Source organism: Stegostoma tigrinum, chromosome 11 (assembly GCF_030684315.1).
Source record: "Stegostoma tigrinum isolate sSteTig4 chromosome 11, sSteTig4.hap1, whole genome shotgun sequence".
In the NCBI taxonomy this organism is placed as follows: Eukaryota; Metazoa; Chordata; class Chondrichthyes; order Orectolobiformes; family Stegostomatidae; genus Stegostoma; species Stegostoma tigrinum.
The window spans coordinates 20,457,700-20,476,911 of record NC_081364.1 but is presented as its reverse complement, the minus strand read 5'-3'; positions in this window follow the sequence as shown (position 1 = coordinate 20,476,911).

Here is a 19,212-nt window from a genome sequence, read left to right as displayed (position 1 = left end):
GGGTAATCAACCTTTCCACATTTATCCTGTTATGTCCCCTAAGAATCCTGAATAGTTCAGCACCAGTTGTAATGAGGCCAGCAAGGTGGGCATCATAGAATGTGAGATAACACAATATGGAGCTGGAGGAACACAGCAAGCCAGGCAGTACTAGGGGGACAGGAAAGCTGACATTTCGTATTGGGACCCTTCTTCAGAAATGGGGTCTGAAGAAGGGTCCCGATCAGAAACGTCAGCTTTCCTGCTCCTCTGATGCTGCCTGGCCTGCAGTGTTCCTCCAGCTCCACACTGTGTTACCTCTGACTCCAGCAATGGCAGTTCTTACTGTATCATAGAATATGAGTTCTCTGATTGGGCTATTAATCTGGTCCAATCAGCCCTGGCTGACAGATAAAAAGAGTGGTGTCAGACATTCTGATATTCAAAGAGCTGGCTCTGAGAGAGCTGGACTAGTGCCAAGGACTATCCATGTATAAATAAAGGGTGACATGGTGAAGGGATACTGGCCTCTGTGAAGTTATTTCAGTTTCAGTAAAGTGGCCTCAAGAATCTTCTACATTCCAAAGAGTACAGGCCAAATCTACCCAATCTGTCCTCCTAAGAAAGCCTCTCCACACCTTGTAATCAGTCTAATGAATCCCTTCTGGACTGCCTCCAATACCTGTATATCTTTCCTGACCTAAGGATCCAAAAACTTTACGGCATTCCCATTGTGGTCTGACTTGTGTCTTGTATAGTTGTAATAAAACTCCCCTCTTTAACATTTGATTCTTTTTGAAATATAGACCAACATTTCATTTACCTTCCGTATTACCATTGAACTTGGGTGCTGTCTTATTTGTTATTCTTAAACAACGAATCCTGATCACTGTCTTCCATAGCTTTCTGCAGTCTTCTTCCATTTAAATAATCAGCTCCTCTGCTCTTCCTGCCAGAATGTTTAACTTCATATTTCCTGATATTCAATTTTCCAAGTGTTTTCCACTCATTTAACCTTTCTATATGTTTCTTCAGACTCTATGCCATTCTCGCCACTTGTCTTCCCACCTGTTTTTGTATCATCTGCAGACTGGACTTTAATATACTCAGTATTCTCATCGAAGGCATTGCAGTGAATAATTGTGGCCTCAGCACTGATCCCTGTGGCACACCACAATTTCAAGGTAGCCATACTAAAAAGCCTCCCTTATCCCAACTCTAACTTCTATTATTTAGCCAATTCTCTATCCATGTTAACATACAACCTCTAACACCATGAGCTTTTACTTAATAAATAGATTAATGTGTGGTACCTTATCAAACACCTTCTGAATATACATTATTGATGACGTCCACAGCTTCCCATTTATCTGTCCTGCTTGTTACCTCCTCAGGTAATTCTGGTACATTTTTCAGGTATGATTTCTCTTCATGAAGTCATGCTGACTCTGCTTGATCATATTTTGCATTTTAAAATGCTCTGCTTCTACATCCTTTACAACAAATGTTGACAATTTCAAAATAACAGATGTTAACTGGCTTTTAACTACCTGTTTTTTGTCTCCTTTCCTTTCTAAATAAAGGCATTATATTGGCTATTCCAATCGTCTCAGAGTTTTCCAGATACTAAAGATTCCTGGAAGATTATTACCAGCACATTCACTATCTAGGAAGCATCTAATCAGGTCCAGGGAACGTTTTGGTCTTCAGTCCCATTAGTTCCCGAACACGTTTTCTTGAGTGATAGTTATTTATTTTCTGCTTCTTTGTCCTTTCCCATACTTATATTTAACCTTACAAAATTATGGTCACTTTGATTCCTCTCCCCAACCCCGCCGACACGTTTACCACTTACCTGCCTTTGTTTGTAAAATTAGATCTAGACCACTCCCTGTCTCTCAAGACTTTCTGTGTGGTGCCAGAAGAAGCCGTCCTACATAATTCTGCTCCTTCTGGGTCTTTCACACTTTGTCTATTCTAGTCACTATTGAAGAGGTTGAAATTTCCTTCTAATATTAGTCTATTATTTTTATACTTCTCTGAATTTGCCTCCAATCTATCTTTTTATCTCCCTGATTAGGGGTTTTTTGTCCACTCCCAGAAATGTGATTTCTCCTTTTTCATTGAATTATGCAGTACAGAAGAGTCCCTTCAGCCCATCAAGTCTGTACCACCAAATATACAACTAAAACTTACAACATTTTGTTCAGTTCTACCTGTATAACTTGAAAAACCTTCTCAGATATCAGCTGTCTTCAATCCACGATCAAAAGTGTAACACCGTCTCATGTTTTACAATTCCCTATCTCACTGAAAGGTCTATTTCCTGGAACATTGAACTGTCAGACTTGGCCTACTCTTAAGCATGTTTACATGACAGGAATTGTATTATATTCCCATGTGTTAATCTACACCCTTAATTCGGCTGCCTTACTCACAACACTCATTGCATTAAACTAAATATAATCCACCTTTGCTACGTTTCCTTGTGCTTTAGTTTACTATGAATGCTCTACCTCCCAGGCTGACTTGGTTTTTCTTCCATTCTTGTCAGTGGACCACCCACCTGCACCTCCATTCTTTGTCCATGAGTAGATGACATGTGATGTTACTCACTGTAAACTAGATAAAAGGAGAGCAAATTATGTGTTGGACTATATTTTATTTGGCTGTTGAAGTCAAACTTTAAAAATCACAAAGTATAATTATTAACTAAATTCAGTCAGGCCAACTAAAGTTTATTTACCTTCTAGAAGCAAAATGTTGTAAAATTGTGAAGGTTTTCTTTTCTTTTTTTCTTAACCCTTACAAAGCTGTTTCTGAAGTCATTGCAAGTTATTGGCTTCTATTTTTAAATTAATTTTTATCAACTAGCCCATATTAATGTTTACAATGAAAAAATTGATAAAATCTTGCTGATGCAATGCTTTTATGTGCAGTGATTAGAATTAGAATTAGCCGTTGTTGTCACATGGACTCACATGAGTACAGTGAAAAGTTTACAAGTTGCGACTTATGGCACCTTCTTCGCTCCAGATTCTTAAGTATAGGCTCTTTGGGGAAAAGAATGAGAAAAATAAAGAAATAAAAAGTTCAGCAACAAATTAGAAAAGTAGAGAACCAAGACTTCAGAAAAACATTCTTTCCAAGCCAGGCCGTGCCCGGCTTCACTTTGAGGCTGCAAGTCAAATTGACGCTGAGGCCACGAGTTTGAATCCATGCTGAGGTCAGGAGTTCAAGTCCAGGCTAAGGCCAGACGTTGGCATTTACGCTGAGGCCAGGAGCTCAAATCCACACTGAGGTCCGGAGCTCGAGTCCACACTGAAGTCCAGAGCTTGAGTCCACACTGAGGCCCGGAGCTCGAGTTCAGGCTAAGGCCCGGAGTTCGAGTCCATGCTGAGGCCAGGAGTTCGAATCCACACTGAGGCCAGGAGTTCGAGTCCACACTGAGGGCCGGAGCTTGAGTGCACGCTGAGGCCAGGAGCTCGAGTCCACGCTGAGGACAGAAGTTCGAGTCCACGCTGAGGCCAGGAGCTCGAGGCCATGCTGAGGCCAGGAGCTCGAGTCCATGCTGAGGCCAGGAGCTCGAGTCCACGCTGCAGCCCGGATCTCACGTCCACGCTGAGGACAGAAGTTCGAGTCCACACTGAGGCCAGGAGTTCGAGTCCACACTGAGGCCAGGAGTTCGAGTCCACGCTGAGGCGTGGAGCTCGAGTCCATGCTGAGGCCAGGAGTTCGAGTCCTGACTGAGGCCAGGAGTTCAATTCCACACTGAGGTCCGAGCTCGGGTCAACGCTGAGGCCCGGAGCTCGAGTCCACACCGAGGCCGGGAGGTTGAGTCCACACAGAGGCCCGGAGCTCGAGTCCACAGTGAGGCGAGGAGTTCGAGTCCACACTGAGAGCAAAAGTTCGAGTCCACACTTAGGCCAGGAGTTCGAGTCCACACTGAGGCCCGGAGCTCGAGTCCACACTGAGGCCTGGAGCTCGAGTCCACACTGAGAGCAAAGGTTCGAGTCCACACTGAGGCCAGAGGTTCGAGTCCTCACTGAGGCCAGGAATTCGAGTTCACGCTGAGGCCCGGAGCTCGAGTCCACACTGAAGTCCGAGCTCAAGTCCACACTGAGGCCAGGAGTTCGAGTCCACACTGAGGCCAGGAGTTCGGGTCCACACTGAGGTCCGGAGCTTGAGTCCACACTGAGGCCAGGAGCTCGAGTCCACGCTGAGGCCAGGAGTTCGAGTCCAAACCGAGGGCAGAAGTTCGAGTCCTCACTGAGGCCAGGAGTTCGAATCCACACTGAGGCCAGGAGTTCGAGCGCACACTTAGGCCAGGAGTTCGAGTCCACACTGAGGCCAGGAGTTCGAGTCCACGCTGAAGTCCGAGCTCAAGTCCACACTGAGGCCAGGAGTTCGAGTCCACACTGAGGCCAGGAGTTCGGGTCCACACTGAGGTCCGGAGCTTGAGTCCACACTGAGGCCAGGAGCTCGAGTCCATGCTGAGGTCAGGAGTTCAAGTCCAGGCTAAGGCCAGACGTTGGCATTTACGCTGAGGCCAGGAGCTCAAATCCACACTGAGGTCCGGAGCTCGAGTCCACACTGAAGTCCAGAGCTTGAGTCCACACTGAGGCCAGGAGTTCGAGTCCACACTGAGGCCAGGAGTTCGGGTCCACACTGAGGTCCGGAGCTTGAGTCCACACTGAGGCCAGGAGCTCGAGTCCATGCTGAGGTCAGGAGTTCAAGTCCAGGCTAAGGCCAGACGTTGGCATTTACGCTGAGGCCAGGAGCTCAAATCCACACTGAGGTCCGGAGCTCGAGTCCACACTGAAGTCCAGAGCTTGAGTCCACACTGAGGCCCGGAGCTCGAGTTCAGGCTAAGGCCCGGAGTTCGAGTCCATGCTGAGGCCAGGAGTTCGAATCCACACTGAGGCCAGGAGTTCGAGTCCACACTGAGGGCCGGAGCTTGAGTGCACGCTGAGGCCAGGAGCTCGAGTCCACGCTGAGGACAGAAGTTCGAGTCCACGCTGAGGCCAGGAGCTCGAGGCCATGCTGAGGCCAGGAGCTCGAGTCCATGCTGAGGCCAGGAGCTCGAGTCCACGCTGCAGCCCGGATCTCACGTCCACGCTGAGGACAGAAGTTCGAGTCCACACTGAGGCCAGGAGTTCGAGTCCACACTGAGGCCAGGAGTTCGAGTCCACGCTGAGGCGTGGAGCTCGAGTCCATGCTGAGGCCAGGAGTTCGAGTCCTGACTGAGGCCAGGAGTTCAATTCCACACTGAGGTCCGAGCTCGGGTCAACGCTGAGGCCCGGAGCTCGAGTCCACACCGAGGCCGGGAGGTTGAGTCCACACAGAGGCCCGGAGCTCGAGTCCACAGTGAGGCGAGGAGTTCGAGTCCACACTGAGAGCAAAAGTTCGAGTCCACACTTAGGCCAGGAGTTCGAGTCCACACTGAGGCCCGGAGCTCGAGTCCACACTGAGGCCTGGAGCTCGAGTCCACACTGAGAGCAAAGGTTCGAGTCCACACTGAGGCCAGAGGTTCGAGTCCTCACTGAGGCCAGGAATTCGAGTTCACGCTGAGGCCCGGAGCTCGAGTCCACACTGAAGTCCGAGCTCAAGTCCACACTGAGGCCAGGAGTTCGAGTCCACACTGAGGCCAGGAGTTCGGGTCCACACTGAGGTCCGGAGCTTGAGTCCACACTGAGGCCAGGAGCTCGAGTCCACGCTGAGGCCAGGAGTTCGAGTCCAAACCGAGGGCAGAAGTTCGAGTCCTCACTGAGGCCAGGAGTTCGAATCCACACTGAGGCCAGGAGTTCGAGCGCACACTTAGGCCAGGAGTTCGAGTCCACACTGAGGCCAGGAGTTCGAGTCCACGCTGAGGCCAGGAGTTCGAGTCCATGCTGAAGTCCAGCGCTCGAGTCCACAGTGAGGCCCGGAGCTCGAGTCCACACTGAGGCCCGGAGATCGAGTCCACACTGAGAGCAAAAGTTTGAGTCCACACTGAGGGCAGAAGTTCGAGTCCACACTGAGGCCAGGATTTCGAGTCCACACTGAGGCCAGGAGTTCGCGTCCACACTGAGGCCAGGAGTTCAATTCCACACTACGGTCCAGAGCTCGAGTCAACGCTGAGGCCCGGAGCTCGTGTCAACGCTGAGGCCCGGAGCTCGAGTCCACACTGAGGCCAGGAGCTCGAGTCCAAACGGAGGGCAGAAGTTCGAGTCCTCACTGAGGCCAGGAGCTCGAGTCCACACTGAGGCCAGGAGCTCGAGTCCACGCTGAGGCGAGGAGTTCGAGTCCACACTGAGGCCCGGAGCTTGAAAGCACGCTGAGGCCAGGAGCTCGAGTCCATGCTGAGGACAGAAGTTCGAGTCCACACTGGGGCCAGGAGTTCAATTCCACACTGAAGTCCAGAGCTTGAGTTCACACTGAGGCCCGGAGCTTGTGTCCACACTGAGGCCCGGAGCTCGAGTCCACACTGAGGCCCGGAGATCGAGTCCACACTGAGAGCAAAAGTTCAAGTCCACACTGAGGACCGGAGCTCGAGTCTATGCTGAGGCCTGGAGCTCGAGTCCATGCTGAGGGCAGGAGTTCGAGTCCACGCTGAGGCCCGGAGCTTAAGTCCATGCTGAGGCCTAGAACTCGGGTCCATGCTGAGGCCAGGAGCTCGAGTCCATGCTGAGGACAGAAGTTCGAGTCCACACGGAGGCCAGGAGTTCGAGTCCACACTGAGAGCAAAAGTTCGAGTCCACAGTGAGGCCCGGAGCTCGAGTCCACACTGAGGCCCGGAGATCGAGTCCACACTGAGAGCAAAAGTTCGAGTCCACACTGAGGGCAGAAGTTCGAGTCCACACTGAGGCCAGGATTTCGAGTCCACACTGAGGCCAGGAGTTCAATTCCACACTACGGTCCAGAGCTTGAGTCAACGCTGAGGCCCGGAGCTCGAGTCCATGCTGAGGCCCGGAGCTCGAGTCCACGCTGAGGCCCGGAGCTCGAGTCCACAATGAAGTCCGGTGCTCGAGTCCACACTGAGGCCAGGAGCTCGAGTCCAAACGGAGGGCAGAAGTTCGAGTCCTCACTGAGGCCAGGAGCTCGAGTCCACACTGAGGCCAGGAGCTCGAGTCCACGCTGAGGCGAGGAGTTCGAGTCCACACTGAGGCCCGGAGCTTGAAAGCACGCTGAGGCCAGGAGCTCGAGTCCATGCTGAGGACAGAAGTTCGAGTCCACACTGGGGCCAGGAGTTCAATTCCACACTGAAGTCCAGAGCTTGAGTTCACACTGAGGCCCGGAGCTTGTGTCCACACTGAGGCCCGGAGCTCGAGTCTACACTGAGGCCCGGAGATCGAGTCCACACTGAGAGCAAAAGTTCAAGTCCACACTGAGGACCGGAGCTCGAGTCTATGCTGAGGCCTGGAGCTCGAGTCCATGCTGAGGGCAGGAGTTCGAGTCCACGCTGAGGCCCGGAGCTTAAGTCCATGCTGAGGCCTAGAACTCGGGTCCATGCTGAGGCCAGGAGCTCGAGTCCATGCTGAGGACAGAAGTTCGAGTCCACACTGAGGCCAGGAGTTCGAGGCCAAACTGAGAGCAAAAGTTCGAGTCCACAGTGAGGCCCGGAGCTCGAGTCCACACTGAGGCCCGGAGATCGAGTCCACACTGAGAGCAAAAGTTCGAGTCCACACTGAGGGCAGAAGTTCGAGTCCACACTGAGGCCAGGATTTCGAGTCCACACTGAGGCCAGGAGTTCGCGTCCACACTGAGGCCAGGAGTTCAATTCCACACTGAGGACTGGAGCACGAGTCCACGCTGAGGCCAGCAGCTTGAGTCCACGCTGAGGCCCGGAGCTCGAGTCCATGCTGAGGCCAAGAGTTCGAGTCCACACTGAGGACAGGAGATCAATTCCACACTGAGGACTGGAGCTCAAGTCCATGCTGATGCCCGGACTCGAGTCCACGCTGAGGCCAGGAGTTCGAGTCCACACTTAGGGCAGAAGTTCGAGTCCACACTGAGGCCAGGATTTCGAGTCCACACTGAGGCGAGGAGTTCAATTCCACACTAAGGTCCAGAGCTTGAGTCCACGCTGAGGCCCGGAGCTCGAGTCCATGCTGAGGCCCGGAGCTCGAGTCCACAATGAAGTCCGGAGCTCGAGTCCACACTGAGGCCAGGAGCTCGAGTCCAAACGGAGGGCAGAAGTTCGAGTCCACACTGAGGCCAGGAGCTCGAGTCCACACTGAGGCCAGGAGTTCGAGTCCACACTTAGGCCAGGAGTTCGAGTCCACACTTAGGGCAGAAGTTCGAGTCCACACTGAGGCCAGGATTTCGAGTCCACACTGAGGCGAGGAGTTCAATTCCACACTAAGGTCCAGAGCTTGAGTCCACGCTGAGGCCCGGAGCTCGAGTCCATGCTGTGGCCCGGAGCTCGAGTCCACGCTGAGGCCCGGAGCTCGAGTCCACAATGAAGTCCGGAGCTCGAGTCCACACTGAGGCCAGGAGCTCGAGTCCAAACGGAGGGCAGAAGTTCGAGTCCACACTGAGGCCAGGAGCTCGAGTCCACACTGAGGCCAGGAGTTCGAGTCCACACTTAGGCCAGGAGTTCGAGTCCACAGTGAGGCGAGGAGTTCGAGTCCACACTGAGGTCCGGAGCTTGAGTCCACACTGAGGCCAGGAGCTCGAGTCCACACTGAGGCCAGGAGTTCGAGTCCAAACCGAGGGCAGAAGTTCGAGTCCTCACTGAGGCCAGGAGTTCGAGTCCACACTGAGGCCAGGAGTTCGAGCGCACACTTAGGCCAGGAGTTCGAGTCCACACTGAGGCCAGGACTTCGAGTCCACGCTGAGGCCAGGAGTTCGAGTCCATGCTGAAGTCCAGCGCTCGAGTCCACAGTGAGGCCCAGAGCTCGAGTCCACACTGAGGCCCGGAGATCGAGTCCACACTGAGAGCAAAAGTTCGAGTTCACAGTGAGGCCCGGAGCTCGAGTCCACACTGAGGCCCGGAGATCGAGTCCACACTGAGAGCAAAAGTTCGAGTCCACACTGAGGGCAGAAGTTCGAGTCCACACTGAGGCCAGGATTTCGAGTCCACACTGAGGCCAGGAGTTCAATTCCACACTACGGTCCAGAGCTTGAGTCAACGCTGAGGCCCGGAGCTCGAGTCCATGCTGAGGCCCGGAGCTCGAGTCCACGCTGAGGCCCGGAGCTCGAGTCCACAATGAAGTCCGGTGCTCGAGTCCACACTGAGGCCAGGAGCTCGAGTCCAAACGGAGGGCAGAAGTTCGAGTCCTCACTGAGGCCAGGAGCTCGAGTCCACACTGAGGCCAGGAGCTCGAGTCCACGCTGAGGCGAGGAGTTCGAGTCCACACTGAGGCCCGGAGCTTGAAAGCACGCTGAGGCCAGGAGCTCGAGTCCATGCTGAGGACAGAAGTTCGAGTCCACACTGGGGCCAGGAGTTCAATTCCACACTGAAGTCCAGAGCTTGAGTTCACACTGAGGCCCGGAGCTCGAGTCCACACTGAGGCCCGGAGATCGAGTCCACACTGAGAGCAAAAGTTCAAGTCCACACTGAGGATCGGAGCTCGAGTCCACGCTGAGGCCTGGAGCTCGAGTCCATGCTGAGGGCAGGAGTTCGAGTCCACGCTGAGGCCCGGAGCTTAAGTCCATGCTGAGGCCTAGAACTCGGGTCCATGCTGAGGCCAGGAGCTCGTGTCCATGCTGAGGACAGAAGTTTGAGTCCACACTGAGGCCAGGAGTTCGAGTCCACACTGAAGTCCAGAGCTTGAGTCCACAGTGAGGCCCGGAGCTTGTGTCCACACTGAGGCCCGGAGCTCGAGTCCACACTGAGGCCCGGAGATCGAGTCCACACTGAGAGCAAAAGTTCGAGTCCACACTGAGGACCGGAGCACGAGTCCACGCTGAGGCCCGGAGCTCGAGTCCACGCTGAGGACCGGAGCTCGAGTCCACGCTGAGGCCCGGAGCTCGAGTCCACGCTGAGGCCAGGAGCTCGAGTCCACACTGAGGCCAGGAGCTCGAGTCCAAACGGAGGGCAGAAGTTCGAGTCCACACTGAGGCCAGGAGCTCGAGTCCACGCTGAGGCGAGGAGTTTGAGTCCACACTGAGGACAGAAGTTCGAGTCCACACTGGGGCCAGGAGCTCGAGTCCACGCTGAGGCCAGGAGCTCGAGTCCATGCTGAGGACAGAAGTTCGAGTCCACACTGGGGCCAGGAGTTCAATTCCACACTGAAGTCCAGAGCTTGAGTTCACACTGAGGCCTGGAGCTTGTGTCCACACTGAGGCCCGGAGCTCGAGTCCACACTGAGGCCCGGAGATCGAGTCCACACTGAGAGCAAAAGTTCAAGTCCACACTGAAGACCGGAGCTCGAGTCCACGCTGAGGCCTGGAGCTCGTGTCCATGCTGAGGGCAGAAGTTCGAGTCCACACTGAGGACAGGAGTTCTAGTCCACGCCGAGGCCCGGAGCTCGAGTCCACTCTGAGGCCAGGAGCTTGTGTCCACGATGAGGCCCGGAGCTCGAGTCCACGCTTAAGTCCGGAGCTCGAGTCCACACTGAAGTCCGGAGCTCGAGTCCACACTGAGGCCCGGCGCTCGAGTCCACACTGAGGCCCGGAGCTCGAGTACACACTGAGGCCAGGAGTTTGAGTCCACGCTGATGGCAGAAGTTCGAGTCCACACTGAGGCCACGAGTTCGAGTCCACACTGAGGCCAGGAGTTCAATTCCACACTGAGGACTGGAGCTCGAGTCTACGCTGAGGCCAGCAGCTTGAGTCCACGCTGAGGCCCGGAGCTCGAGTCCATGCTGAGGCCAAGAGTTCGAGTCCACACTGAGGACAGGAGATCAATTCCACACTGAGGACCGGAGCTCAAGTCCATGCTGATGCCCGGACTCGAGTCCACGCTGAGGCCAGGAGTTCGAGTCCACACTTAGGGCAGAAGTTCGCGTCCACACTGAGGCCAGGATTTCGAGTCCACACTGAGGCGAGGAGTTCAATTCCACACTAAGGTCCAGAGCTTGAGTCCACGCTGAGGCCCGGAGCTCGAGTCCACACTGAGGCCAGGAGCTCGAGTCCAAACGGAGGGCAGAAGTTCGAGTCCACACTGAGGCCAGGAGCTCGAGTCCACACTGAGGCCAGGAGTTCGAGTCCACACTTAGGCCAGGAGTTCGAGTCCACAGTGAGGCGAGGAGTTCGAGTCCACACTGAGGTCCGGAGCTTGAGTCCACACTGAGGCCAGGAGCTCGAGTCCACACTGAGGCCAGGAGCTCGAGTCCACGCTGAGGCCAGGAGTTCGAGTCCAAACCGAGGGCAGAAGTTCGAGTCCTCACTGAGGCCAGGAGTTCGAGTCCACACTGAGGCCAGGAGTTCGAGCGCACACTTAGGCCAGGAGTTCGAGTCCACACTGAGGCCAGGACTTCGAGTCCACGCTGAGGCCAGGAGTTCGAGTCCATGCTGAAGTCCAGCGCTCGAGTCCACAGTGAGGCCCAGAGCTCGAGTCCACACTGAGGCCCGGAGATCGAGTCCACACTGAGAGCAAAAGTTCGAGTCCACACTGAGGACCGGAGCTCGAGTCCACGCTGAGGCCTGGAGCTCGTGTCCATGCTGAGGGCAGAAGTTCGAGTCCACACTGAGGACAGGAGTTCTAGTCCACGCCGAGGCCCGGAGCTCGAGTCCACTCTGAGGCCAGGAGCTTGAGTCCACGATGAGGCCCGGAGCTCGAGTCCACGCTGAAGTCCGGAGCTCGAGTCCACACTGAGGCCCGGCGCTCGAGTCCACACTGAGGCCCGGAGCTCGAGTACACACTGAGGCCAGGAGTTTGAGTCCACGCTGATGGCAGAAGTTCGAGTCCACACTGAGGCCACGAGTTCGAGTCCACACTGAGGCCAGGAGTTCAATTCCACACTGAGGACTGGAGCACGAGTCCACGCTGAGGCCAGCAGCTTGAGTCCACGCTGAGGCCCGGAGCTCGAGTCCATGCTGAGGCCAAGAGTTCGAGTCCACACTGAGGACAGGAGATCAATTCCACACTGAGGACCGGAGCTCAAGTCCATGCTGATGCCCGGACTCGAGTCCACGCTGAGGCCAGGAGTTCGAGTCCACACTTAGGGCAGAAGTTCGAGTCCACACTGAGGCCAGGATTTCGAGTCCACACTGAGGCGAGGAGTTCAATTCCACACTAAGGTCCAGAGCTTGAGTCCACGCTGAGGCCCGGAGCTCGAGTCCATGCTGAGGCCCGGAGCTCGAGTCCACGCTGAGGACCGGAGCTCGAGTCCACACGGAAGTCCATAGCTTGAGTCCACACTGAGGCCAGGAGCTCGAGTCCACACTGAGGCCTGGAGCTCAAGTCCATGCTGAGGGCAGAAGTTCGAGTCCACACTGAGGCCAGGAGCTCGAGTCCACACTGAGGCCAGGAGTTCTAGTCCACACTGAGGCAGGAGTTCAAGTCCACACTGAGGCCAGGATTTCAATTCCACACTGAGGACCGGAGCTCGAGTCCACACTGAGGCCCGGAGCTCGAGTCCACACCGAGGCCCGGAGCTCGAGTCCACACTGAGGGCAGGAGTTTGAGTCCACGCTGAGGGCAGAAGTTCGGGTCCACACTGAGGCCAGGAGTTCTAGTCCACACTGAGGCAGGAGTTCGAGTCCACACTGAGGCCAGGAGTTCAATTCCACACTGAGGACCGGAGCTCGAGTCCACACTGAGGCCCGGAGCTCGAGTCCACACTGAGGCCAGGAGCTCGAGTCCACACTGAGGCCAGGAGTTCGAGTCCACACTTAGGCCAGGAGTTCGAGTCCACAGTGAGGCGAGGAGTTCGAGTCCACACTGAGGTCCGGAGCTCGAGTCCACGCTGAGGCCAGGAGTTCGAGTCCAAACCGAGGGCAAAAGTTCGAGTCCTCACTGAGGCCAGGAGTTCGAGTCCACACTGAGGCCAGGAGTTCGAGCGCACACTTAGGCCAGGAGTTCGAGTCCACACTGAGGCCAGGAGTTCGAGTCCACGCTGAGGCCAGGAGTTCGAGTCCACACTGAGGCCAGGAGTTCAATTCCACACTGAGGACCGGAGCTCGAGTCCACACTGAGGCCCGGAGCTCGAGTCCACACTGAGGCCAGGAGTTCGAGTCCACACTTAGGCCAGGAGTTCGAGTCCACAGTGAGGCGAGGTGTTCGAGTCCACACTGAGGTCCGGAGCTTGAGTCCACACTGAGGCCAGGAGCTCGAGTCCACACTGAGGCCAGGAGCTCGAGTCCACGCTGAGGCCAGGAGTTCGAGTCCAAACCGAGGGCAGAAGTTCGAGTCCTCACTGAGGCCAGGAGTTCGAGTCCACACTGAGGCCAGGAGTTCGAGCGCACACTTAGGCCAGGATTTCAAGTCCACACTGAGGCCAGGAGTTCGAGTTCACACTGAGGCCAGGAGTTCAATTCCATGCTGAGGACCGGAGCTCGAGTCCACGCTGAGGCCAGGAGCTCGAGTCCACGCTGCGGCCCGGAGCTCGAGTCCACGCTGAGGCCAGCAGCTTGAGTCCATGCTGAGGTCCGGAGCTCGAGTCCATGCTGAGGCCCGGAGCTCGAGTCCATTCTGAGGCCAAGAGTTCGAGTCCACTCTGAGGCCAGGAGATCAATTCCACATCGAGGACCGGAGTTCAAGTCCATGCTGATGCCCGGAACTCGAGTCCACGCTGAGGCCAGTAGTTCGAGTCCACACTTAGGGCAGAAGTTCGAGTCCACACTGAGGCCAGGAGTTCGAGTCCACACTGAGGCCAAGAGTTTGCGTCCACACTGAGGCCAGGAGTTCAATTCCACACTGAGGTCCAGAGCTCGAGTCCATGCTGAGGCCCGGAGTTCGAGTCCATGCTGAGGTCTGGAGCTCAAGTCCACAATGATGTCCGGAGCTTGAGTCCAAACGGAGGGCAGAAGTTCGAGTCCACACTGAGACCACGAGTTCGAGTCCACACTGAGGCCAGGAGTTCAATTCCACACTGAGGACTGGAGCTCGAGTCCACACTGAGGCCCGGAGCTTGAATACACACTGAGGCCAGGAGTTTGAGTCCACGCTGAGGGCAGAAGTTCGAGTCCACCCTGAGGCCACGAGTTCAAGTCCACACTGAGGCCAGGAGTTCAATTCCACACTGAGGCCAGGAGCTCGAGTCCACACTGAGGCCAGGAGTTCGAGTCCAAAAGGTGGGCAGAAGTTCGAGTCCACACTGAGGCCAGGAGTTCGAGTCCACACTGAGGCCAGGAGCTCGAGTCCACACTGAGGCCAGGAGTTCGAGTCCACACTGAGGCCCGGCGCTCGAGTCCACACTGAGGCCCGGAGCTCGAGTCCACACTGAGGGCAGAAGTTCGGGTCCACACTGAGGCCACGAGTTCGAGTCCACACTGAGGCCAGGAGTTCAATTGTACACTGAGAACTGGAGCTCAAGTCCACGCTGAGGCCAGCAGCTTGAGTCCACGCTGAGGCCCGGTGCTCGAGTACACACTGAGGACAGGAGTATGAGTCGACGCTGAGGGCAGAAGTTCGAGTCCACACTGAGGCCACGAGAAAGAGTCCACATTGAGGTCAGGAGTTCAATTCCAAACTGAGGACTGGAGCTCGAGTCCATGCTGAGCCCAAGAGTTCGAGTCCACACTGAGGCCAGGAGATCAACTCCACACTGAGGACCGGAGCTCAAGTCCATACTGATGCCCGGAACGCGGGTCCACGCTGAGGCCAGGATTTCAAGTCCACACTGAGCCAGGAGTTCGAGTCCACACTGAGGCCAGGAGTTCAATTCCACACTGAGGACCGGAGCTCGAGTCCACGCTGAGGCCAGGAGCTCGAGTCCATGCTGAGGCCCGGAGCTCGAGTCCACGCTGAAGTCCGGAGCTCGAGTCCAAACTGAAGTCCGGAGCTCGAGTACACACTGAGGCCAGGAGTTTGAGTCCACGCTGAGGGCAGAAGTTCGAGTCCACAGTGAGGCCACGAGTACGAGTCCACACTGAGGCCAGGAGTTCAATTCCACACTGAGGACCGGAGCTCGAGTCCACGCTGAGGCCAGGAGCTCGAGTCCATGCTGAGGCCCGGAGCTCGAGTCCACGCTGAAGTCCGGAGCTCGAGTCCAAACTGAAGTCCGGAGCTCGAGTACACACTGAGGCCAGGAGTTTGAGTCCACGCTGAGGGCAGAAGTTCGAGTCCACAGTGAGGCCACGAGTACGAGTCCACACTGAGGCCAGGAGTTCAATTCCACACTGAGGACTGGAGCTCGAGTCCACGCTGAGGCCAGCAGCTTGAGTCCATGCTGAGGCCAAGAGTTCGAGTCCACGCTGAGGCCAGGAGATCAATTCCACATCGAGGACCGGAGTTCAAGTCCATGCTGATGCGCGGAACTCGAGTCCACGCTGAGGCCTGGAGCTCAAGTCCATGCTGAGGGCGGAAGTTTGAGTCCACACTGAGGCCAGGAGCTCGAGTCCATGCTGAGGCCCGGAGCTCGAGTCCATGCTGAGGCCAAGAGTTCGAGTCCACACTGAGGACAGGAGATCAATTCCACACTGAGGACCGGAGCTCAAGTCCATGCTGATGCCCGGAACTCGAGTCCACGCTGAGGCCAGGAGTTCGAGTCCACACTTAGGGCAGAAGTTCGAGTCCACACTGAGGCCAGGATTTCGAGTCCACTGAGGCCAGGAGTTCACGTCCACACTGAGGCCAGGAGTTCAATTCCACACTAAGGTCCAGAGCTTGAGTCCACGCTGAGGCCCGGAGCTCGAGTCCACACTGAGGCCTGGAGCTCGAGTCCACACTGAGACCCGGAGCTCGAGTCCACACTGAGTCCCGGAGTTCGAGTCCACACTGAGAGCAAAGGTTCGAGTCCACACTTTGGCCAGGAGTTCAAGTCCACACTGAGGCCCGGAGCTCGAGTCCATGCTGAGGCCTGGAGCTCGAATCCATACTGAGAGCAAAAGTTCGAGTCCACACTGAGGCCAGAAGTTTGAGTCGACACTGAGGCCAGGAGTTCGGGTCCATGCTGAGGCCCGGAGCTCGAGTCCATGCTGAGGCCCGGAGCTCGAGTCCACACTGAGGGCAGAGGTTCGAGTCCACACTGAGGCCCGGAGCTCAAGTCCATGCTGAGGGCAGAAGCCTGTGTCCGCACTGAGGCCAGGAGCTCGGGTCCACGCTGAGGGCAGAAGTCTGAGTCCACACTGAGGCCAGGAGCTCGAGTCCACACTGAAGTCCGGAGCACGAGTCCACACTGAGGCCCGGAGCTCGAGTCCACACTGAGGTCCGGAGCTCGAGTCCATGCTGAGGCCCGGAGCTCAAGTCCACGCTGAGGCCCGGAGCTCGAGTCCATGCTGAGGCCCGGAGCTCGAGTCCTTGTTGAGGCCAGGAGTTCGAGTCCTGACTGAGGCCAGGAGTTCAATTTCACACTGAGGTCCGGAGCTCGAGTCCACGCTGAGGCCCTGAGCTCGAGTCCACACTGAAGTCCAGCGCTCGAGTCCACAGTGAGGACCGGAGCTCGTGTACACACTGAGGCCCGGATCTCGAGTCCACACTGAGGCCTGGAGCTCGAGTACACACTGAGGCCAGGAGTTTGAGTCCACGCTGAGGGCAGAGGTTCGAGTCCACACTGAGGCCACAAGTTCGAGTTCACACTGAGGCCAGGAGTTCGAGTCCACACTGAGGCCAGGAGTTCGAGTCAATGCTGAGGCCCGGAACTCGAGTCCATGCTGAGGCCCGGAACTCGAGTCCATGCTGAGGCCCGGAGCTCGAGTCCATGCTGAGGCCAGGAGTTCGAGTCCACGCTGAGGCCAGGAGATCAATTCCACACTGAGAACCGAAGCTCGAGTCCACGCTGAGGCCCGGAGCTCAAGTCCATGCTGAGGCCAGGAGTTCCAGTCCAAACTGAGGGCAGAAGGTCGAGTCCTCACTGAGGCCAGGAGTTCGAGTCCACGCTGAGGCCCTGAGCTCGAGTCCACACTGAAGTCCAGAGCTCGAGTCCATGCTGCGGCCCGGAGCTCGAGTCCACGCTGAGGACAGAAGTTCGAGTCCACCCTGAGGCCAGGAGTTCGAGTCCACGCTGAGGCCTGGAGCTCAAGGCCCGGAGCTCGAGTCCATGCTGAGGCCAGGAGTTCGAGTCCTGACTCAGGCCAGGAGTTCAATTCCACACTGAGGTCCGGAGCTCGAGTCCACGCTGAGGCCCGGAGCTCGAGTCCACACTGAAGTCGGGCGCTCGATTCCACACTGAGGCCCGGAGCTTGAGTCCACACTGTGGCCCGGATCTCGAGTCCACACTGAGGCCCGGATTTCGAGTCCACACTGAGAGCAAAAGTTCGAGTCCACACTGAGGCCAGGATTTCGAGTCCACACTGAGGCCCAGAGCTCGAGTCCATGCTGAGGCCCGGAGCTCGAGTCCATGCTGAGGCCCGGAGCTCGAGTCTACACTGAGAGCAAAAGTTCGAGTCCACACTGAGTCCCGGAGCTTGAGTGCACACTGAGGCCAGGAGTTCGAGTCCACACCGTGGCCAGGAGTTCAGGTCCACGCTGAGGCCCGGCGCTCGAGTGCATGCTGAGGCCCGGAGCTTGAGTCCATGCTGAGGCCCGGAGCTCGAGTCTACGCTGAGGGCAGAGGTTCGAGTCCACACTCAGGCCCGGAGCTCGAGTCCATGCTGAGGCTCGGAGCTCAAGTCCACACTGAGAGCAAATGTTCGAGTCCACACTGAGGCCAGGAGTTCGAGTCCACGCTGAGGCCAGCAGTTCGAGTCCACGCTGAGTCCAGGAGTTCAGGTCCACGCTGAGGCAGGAGTTCACGTCCATGCTGAGGCCCGGAGCTCGAGTCCATGCTGAGGCCCGGAGCTTGAGTCCATGCTGAGGGCAGAAGTCTGTGTCCACACTGAGGGCATGTGCTCGAGTCCATGCTGAGGCCTGGAGCTTGAGTCCATGCTGAGGCCAGGAGTTTGAGTCCATGCTGAGGGCAGAATTCTGAGTCCACACTGAGGCCAGGAGCTCAAGTCCATGCTGAGGCCAGGAGCTCCAGTCCACGCTGAGGCCCGGAGCTTGAGTCCATGCTGAGGCCTGGAGCTCAAGTCGACACTGAAGACCAGAGCTCGAGACCACACTGAGGCCCGGAGCTCGAGGCCATGCTGAGGCCAGGAGCTCGAGTCCATGCTGAGGCCAGGAGCTCGAGTCCACGCTGCAGCCCGGATCTCACGTCCACGCTGAGGACAGAAGTTCGAGTCCACACTGAGGCCAGGAGTTCGAGTCCACACTGAGGCCAGGAGTTCGAGTCCACGCTGAGGCGTGGAGCTCGAGTCCATGCTGAGGCCAGGAGTTCGAGTCCTGACTGAGGCCAGGAGTTCAATTCCACACTGAGGTCCGAGCTCGGGTCAACGCTGAGGCCCGGAGCTCGAGTCCACACCGAGGCCGGGAGGTTGAGTCCACACAGAGGCCCGGAGCTCGAGTCCACAGTGAGGCGAGGAGTTCGAGTCCACACTGAGAGCAAAAGTTCGAGTCCACACTTAGGCCAGGAGTTCGAGTCCACACTGAGGCCCGGAGCTCGAGTCCACACTGAGGCCTGGAGCTCGAGTCCACACTGAGAGCAAAGGTTCGAGTCCACACTGAGGCCAGAGGTTCGAGTCCTCACTGAGGCCAGGAATTCGAGTTCACGCTGAGGCCCGGAGCTCGAGTCCACACTGAAGTCCGAGCTCAAGTCCACACTGAGGCCAGGAGTTCGAGTCCACACTGAGGCCAGGAGTTCGGGTCCACACTGAGGTCCGGAGCTTGAGTCCACACTGAGGCCAGGAGCTCGAGTCCACGCTGAGGCCAGGAGTTCGAGTCCAAACCGAGGGCAGAAGTTCGAGTCCTCACTGAGGCCAGGAGTTCGAATCCACACTGAGGCCAGGAGTTCGAGCGCACACTTAGGCCAGGAGTTCGAGTCCACACTGAGGCCAGGAGTTCGAGTCCACGCTGAGGCCAGGAGTTCGAGTCCATGCTGAAGTCCAGCGCTCGAGTCCACAGTGAGGCCCGGAGCTCGAGTCCACACTGAGGCCCGGAGATCGAGTCCACACTGAGAGCAAAAGTTTGAGTCCACACTGAGGGCAGAAGTTCGAGTCCACACTGAGGCCAGGATTTCGAGTCCACACTGAGGCCAGGAGTTCGCGTCCACACTGAGGCCAGGAGTTCAATTCCACACTACGGTCCAGAGCTCGAGTCAACGCTGAGGCCCGGAGCTCGTGTCAACGCTGAGGCCCGGAGCTCGAGTCCACACTGAGGCCAGGAGC